This window comes from Miscanthus floridulus, chromosome 8, assembly GCF_019320115.1.
Source record: "Miscanthus floridulus cultivar M001 chromosome 8, ASM1932011v1, whole genome shotgun sequence".
In the NCBI taxonomy this organism is placed as follows: domain Eukaryota; kingdom Viridiplantae; phylum Streptophyta; class Magnoliopsida; order Poales; family Poaceae; genus Miscanthus; species Miscanthus floridulus.
In genome coordinates, this window is record NC_089587.1 from 85,699,573 (window position 1) to 85,706,674 (window position 7,102).

Genomic DNA, 7,102 nt, shown 5'->3' on the forward strand with positions numbered 1-7,102 from the left:
CCTTGTGGTCCCGCATACGGTTAAACACATCTTTGCAAAGGCCTCTAAAGATAGTGTTTCTAGCCTTTGCATTCCATTTCTCATAATTGACCTCATCCCCTTGAAGGTGTGTGGGATCCTTAGGTTTTGGGAAACCTTGAGAGGCGGCTCTAAGAATTCCAACATCTAGAGCTTCTAAGTAAGCCTCCATGTGGATTTTCCAATAAGAAAAATTATCTTCCTCAAAGATAGGAGGAGGTCCATCCCTATGGGACATCTTTCTCTAGGCGGTTAAGCCTAATTTAGTGAGCACGAGGCTCCGATACCAATTGAAAGGATCAAGATGCCAAAGAGGGGGAGGATGAATTAGGCTAATTCTAAAATTCTTTCAATAATTAAACCCTACACTTAGCTCATTTCACCCCTTGTGCCAATAATGTGTTCCTATAGTTTTATCGCACAAAAATTTTGTACCCTAGGTTCCAATCCTACTCTAGCATGGCCATTCTAAGAATGTAAAGACAAGAAATGAATTGCTCAAATATAAAAGCTTAAAGTAAAGAGAGGAGAAGGAACACGACGATGTTTTGCCGAGGTATCGGAGAGTCGTCACTCCTCACTAGTCCTCGTTGGAGCACCCGCGCAAGAGTGTAGCTCCCCCTTGATCCGCGCAAGGATCAAATGCTGTCTATGGGCTGATTCTTCGACACTCCGTATTTTATTTACTTTCTATATAAAGAGAAAAAATAGTCATAAGGTGTATCCATATTTAGTTTGTGAACGATGTACAAGCATCCTTTTATTAAAAATCATTTAGAACTTGTATGGCAATTATATACACTCAAAATATGCTTCCATGCAAAAATTTGGATTTTCTGAACCACTTTTAGGTATTATTCGAATTATTTTGAGGTAAATAGAGATAGAAGGTCGAATTATTGTGCAAAACAACTAAATTTTCCATGTATCTCCACGACAAATGATTGAATGAACCGTATGAGCCCAAATATATTATTTTTTAATCTTATTAGGGGTACAGGTAAGTTCAATTTGGAATTTATTTTCGATAGACATGTAAAAATTCATTTAAACTATAGAAAATAGTAAAACATTTTCAAGATTTCTGAACTCCGAGAGAACAACTCATTTCGTCTATATATTGCGTATAAAAAAGTTTTAATAAGGTACATAAGACAAAAATTTATATGATAACAACGACTTTTTAAAAAATACGTATAACAAAGACCTTTTCCGAGCTAAGCCTGTTAGCGTCCAAATTTACAAACACATTATAAAACCATCGTAGGCTATGAGTTGTGTACTATAGAGGCAACATTTGAATGACCACCTCATGGACCTTCTTATGGTACTCAAGTAGGGTCTTGAAGGTGCCAAAGCTTTGCCCGGCAGAGATTGTGTGTTTTCTATAGCTAGTGTCCCTTCCAATCAGAGATAGATACCATATTCACGATTAAAAGATATCAGATTCACATTGTGTTTATTACATAGTCCAGTTGATACATGTCCTAGTAGGACTTAATACATGATTGAGTTGTCACTTGTCAGTGACTACATCTTCAAAGTCTGTGGCAGTAAAAAATTTCATTTTAATATAAGGTCGGGCGTGTGGCGATGGAAACTTCTGAATCTTGGAATGAGTCTTGTCTCCGACTTGGTCCTTCGATCTGTCCAGTTGCAACAGCTCGGATGGCAATGGGCCATATGCGGCCACTGCCTATCAAATGATCAAATCAATGGCGAGTTTTCACATGTTCTGGTACACTCGTTAGCGTCGAGGTCACTACAGAGCTGTAGTAGGTGCAAAGAATGGTAGAGCTGAGGGTGAATCGGTCAGTGATTGGGAGTGCAGTGTACTAGTACTGCAGTGGAGAAGTCGTTGCAGGGACTTGAGAAAAGTCGCCTGATTCCCAGTCTTCGAGGGCTACGGTAATGGAAGCACACTTGCAAATGAGCCGTGCCCAATTGGTGCTTCGTTTTAACGCAACCAATGAACTACATGCGCAGGAAGCCTAAACAAAATATACAAAAATAAATAAAGGTCAGTCCACGCTTGGCGCATGCCGTCATGGCGCGCGTTCGAGCTCAGGCCAGTCTCTCCATCATGCCTCTACTATACAATACAGCCTACTCCTAGCTAACCTACAGTGCTGTGAAAAAACACAACCCAAATGGAGTTCTTCTCACGGCTTCTTCTCGTCTGCCTTCTAGTGGCCGTGTGGGCGCTCGCTGCCACCGCAGCCGTCCCGGCAGCACCGAGTCCTGGGCCTGCCGGCTGCGCGACGATGGCGAGGTGCGGCGGCATCGATGTCCCGTACCCGTTCGCCTTGGAACCACAGTGCGCGATCCACGGCGACTTTTATCTCAACTGCACGACGGCTGTTGGCGGCACCCCCAAGCTGTATCATTCTAACTTGGAGGTGATGAACATCTCCGTGCAGGATAACAAGGTCTGGATCAAGACTTGGAATGTCTCGGCAGTGCTACAACGAAACGAATGGGTTGATATGAGAACAACGAGTGGATGGACCTTCGTGGCAGCCCTTCGTGCTATCAGCAGAGGATAATAAAATCATCGTTTTAGGGTGCAATAGTCTTGCCTACCTGGTCAGCGACATTGTAAGTCTTGATTCCACAGTTCGATCTCTTTATTTATACACACACACACACATATTACTTTCAGCTAATTTCTAACATATGAAATTCCATGTGGCTACGCAACAATATTCATATACGTAGTACGCAATCGGATGCTGGACGACATGCAACGATACAATCCCCAAGGTAAACGGCTCATGCTCCGCTACTGCAGGGTGCTGCCAGTTGGAACTCCCGAAGGGCGTGCAACAGTATCATGGATTTTTCAACTCGTTGTACAACACCACTCAGATATGGAGGGAGTACCCATGCAACTATTTCACTGTGACGGAAAGCACCCGTCTTCAACTTCACCACCCACTTATCTCACCACGACGGAGTTCTATGACAGAGATGATGCAAGGACACCAGTAGTGATGGAATGGGCGATTGCACAGAATACTACATGTGAAGGAGCCAAAATCAACAAGACATCTTATGCGTGTGTTAGCAACGATAGCTATTGTAGCACGAACGATGCGGGCTACGTCTGCAAGTGCTCAGATGGATATGAAGGCAATCCTTACATCGTCGGCGGATGCACAGGTTCATCTTCATGTCCATTATTTTCCTTAGTTTTTTCTTATCATGCGAACACAACATACATACATGTTTCAACCAAACAGTGAGTGGTTCCTCAAAAAGTTAATAAGATTAACCTATAGTCTTATGTGATTTCAGATATCAATGAATGCATTTTTCCTAACCGTTGTCCTGGAGAGTGCATAAATACACTGGGGAGTTTCACTTGTTTATGTCCACAAGGACAAAGCATGATTGGTGGCGTTTGCACGAAAAATCAGAAGTTAACATGGATGGCACCGGTGGTCGGTAGGTTCCTAAGAACTCGAAGGAATACATTATATATGTTTGTGTTGACTTGTGAACCATGTTCAGAAGTGCTCAGATTGTATCTATAACCATTCAGGTGCAAGTATTGGAGTTGTGGTTCTTGTGGTTACAATCACTTGTGCATGCTTGATCCAAGAAAGACGAAAACTACATCACATCAAACAAAAGTATTTTAAACAGCATGGTGGCCTACTGCTATTCCAAGAGATGAAGTCACAACAGGGAGTTCCATTCGAAGTATTCTCCGAAGAAGAACTGCAACATGCCACAAATAGGTTTGCTGAACAACAAGTCATTGGCCATGGGGGCCATGGAAAAGTTTATAAGGGAGTTATGAAGGGCGATATGGAAGTTGCCGTGAAAAGATGCATGACAATTGATGAACAACAAAAGAAAGAATTCGGCAAGGAGATGCTAATCCTATCCCAGATCAACCACAGGAATATTGTAAAGCTCCTCGGTTGTTGCTTGGAAGTTGAAGTCCCCATGTTGGTGTATGAGTTCATCCCAAATGGCACATTGTTCCATCTCATCCATGGCAACCGTACTCGACATATATCCTTGGACACTCGCCTAAGGATTGCCTATGAGTCTGCAGATGCCTTAGCTTATCTTCATTCATGTGCATCCCCACCAATCCTCCATGGCGATGTCAAGTCTACCAACATCCTTCTCAATGGTGACCTAACAGTGAAAGTATCCGACTTTGGAGCATCTATTCTAGCACCAAGCGATGAGTCACAGTTTGTAACACTTGTCCAAGGAACTTGTGGCTACCTTGATCCAGAATACATGCAAACATGCCAATTAACAGATAAGAGTGATGTTTACAGCTTCGGAGTTGTTCTCCTAGAGTTGCTCACACGCAAGAAGGCGTTCAACCTCCAAGGACCCGAGCACAAGAAGAGCCTATCTATGGTGTTTCTATATGCAATGAAGGAAAACAAGCTAGAGGATATCCTGGATGATGAAATCAAGAATAATGAGAATTTGGAGGTTCTTGAGGAGATTGCAGAGTTAGCAAGACAATGCTTGGAAATGTGCGGCGTAAATAGACCGTCAATGAAGGAAGTTGCAGACAAACTTGATAGACTGAGGAAGTTCTTGCAACATCCATGGGCACAGAAGGATCCCGAAGAGTTGGACAGCTTGCTTGGTGAGTCATCATCGTTGGTTAACTTAGGGGCCCTTAGTACGGGGAATTTCAGCATCACAAAGAGAGCTTCTATGGGCTTAGAATCAGGGCGTTAGTGACTACAACATACATTGTTCGTCGACTAATATTTACCTGCACGATAGATACTCTTCTTCCTCAACTCAGGTTTAATTTGTACTCCTATATATGTGTCATAGGACGGGTGGTTGTGAACATCCTTGATTATTGTAGATGCTAGAGATTACCTCTTTTTATATATTGAAAAATGTGTCATGAGTGAGGTTACATGTGGAGGATTACACTGGCCTGTAATGGAAAGGGCTTGCCACATCACGTGATCGGGTTGCCGGTTGCATGCTACATCGTCATGGGACCATGTCACTAGTCGATGTGGAAAACTCTGTATTGGGTCAAAACAGACCATGACCACATTCCGATAGGGATGGAAGTTAGTTTTAGACTTTAGTTTAATTTCTCATCACTGTGTGATGCACTTCAGGATCCTTGTGAATGGTGATTTAAGCATCTCAGGGCAGTTCATCCAAAGAAACTAATACACTTTGTTAGTCAAAATTTAGAGATTTCCTTAAAAGAATGAAAACATTGGTTCGTAATTTTGGTGCCCTCCAAAATAGTTTTTTTTCAAAGATAATGGAGACGTTGTAACTTCATACCACTTCAAAATAAATACATCAGACCATAATTATTATTACAAGTATAAATCCTTAAAAGCCTTCGATGAGATGCAAAGAATTGCATGAATCTTGACTCTAGAAGTTGGCATGCCTTAACATAAATGATTTCATTTTTTTCTATTTTATGTGAGTTTTTGTTAATTGCACTCAAATGTTCATGATTTAATTTCCAGTCTGTTGTAAGATTGCAAGAACTAAGGATTTAAAAGCGGAGTACTGGACAGCTATAGTATTACACTAAAAAATTCTATTGTAGGTTGTGAATAGAAAACACTTAATAACATAAATGATTATACTTTTTTCTATTTTTTCTAAGATTTATTACGTTGTCAATTAAATAGCAAAAATTCTATTGTAGCTTTCTTATGCAACAGTGAAATGCAACGTGGATCTCTAAACTTCTTTTTGTGTTTTAATCTGGGTTCATGAACTTTGAAAGTGACTATCTAGGTTTTCAACTTTTCAGCTGATTCATTCAAAATGTGAATTCATGTTTATTATTAGACCAAGAGTGAACTTAGAATGAATCATGTGAAAAGTTAAAGGACCCAGATGATCACTTGAGAGTTTGTGGACCCAAATTAATGAGAATGTGCGGAAAAAGTTTAAGGACAAACGAAGTATTTCACTCTTTCTGCAACAATAATAAAGCCAAATGATTAGTTATAAGTCAAACTGTAATAGCCAAATTATATAATAGATGTCTCATATTTATCTATAATTTTTTACGACACTACTTTTTATCCATGACCGATAGTACGTCTCTTTGGTATTTCACCTCACGTCCACTTGTTGCTATCTAGACTCACTATTACATAGGCTCTCTTTCCTAGCTTGTTGCTTGCATGAGAGCTAAATTCTCCTCCACACTAAAAATATATACTGACTACCTTGACAAAAAAAAAAAGATTATTATTGGACTTGCCCTAGCTAGGTGCCGGGTCTTGTCCAGTAGAGACATGCTTGGAATAGTGAAGAGAAGATAGATATCATATTCACGACTTTTCAAAAAAAAAAGGACATATCGTATTTACATGCATCACCCAGGCCTGCTGCACTGACTATGTACATGCTTGTTCAAAGTCCATGGCAGTAGCAGTCAGCAGATAAGGCCGGTTCGTGTGGCGATGGAAGCATGCAGCTGAAACTTGGAACGAGTCTTGTCTCCCACTTTGTCCTTGTATGTGTCCAGTTGCAACAGCTCGTATGGCAAGGGGCCATGCGGCCATGCCTATCAGTGCTCAGTTTTCACTCAGCTTGGAGTCTACTCGTCGAAGTAGATTCCTGGTAGAGATCTGTAGGTGGAAAGAATGATAGAGATGGCAAGTGAATGAATGGTTGGATGGGAGTGCACTGCATTGCAGTACAGAATACGTTGCGATGACTTAGAATAGAAACGTATATATGCCCCGAAGTCTTTGAGAGCTATCGCAACTGAAGCCTGCACTTGCAATTGCAAATAAGCTGTCCCAATTGGTGCCTCGTTTTAACGCACCAATGAACTGCCCCTGCAAGAAGCCTACCGGAAAAAAAAAATTCAAAAATAATGGTCAGTCCACGCTTTGGCGTAAGCCGTGCGCCACGGTAGTTAGGATGAGTAGAGCTCAGACTTTAGCTAAAACTGCTCTAGCTTCAGTTTTTCTGGTGGAGTAGTTTTCTTTAATTTCAGATAGCTATTCTAAAATAAAGAACATTTAGTAAAATAACTTCTCGTAAAAGTATAAAATGTTTGTTGGGACAAGCGTCCCGAACAGGGTTGAGAAGT

The 7,102-nt window shown here is 41.1% G+C and overlaps 1 pseudogene; it reads left to right on the forward strand.

Moving 5' to 3' along the window:
* The first annotated feature begins 2,133 nt into the window (after window positions 1–2,133).
* LOC136476872 (putative wall-associated receptor kinase-like 16) lies at window positions 2,134–4,921 on the forward strand (annotated as a pseudogene).
* Window positions 4,922–7,102: the final 2,181 nt, after the last annotated feature.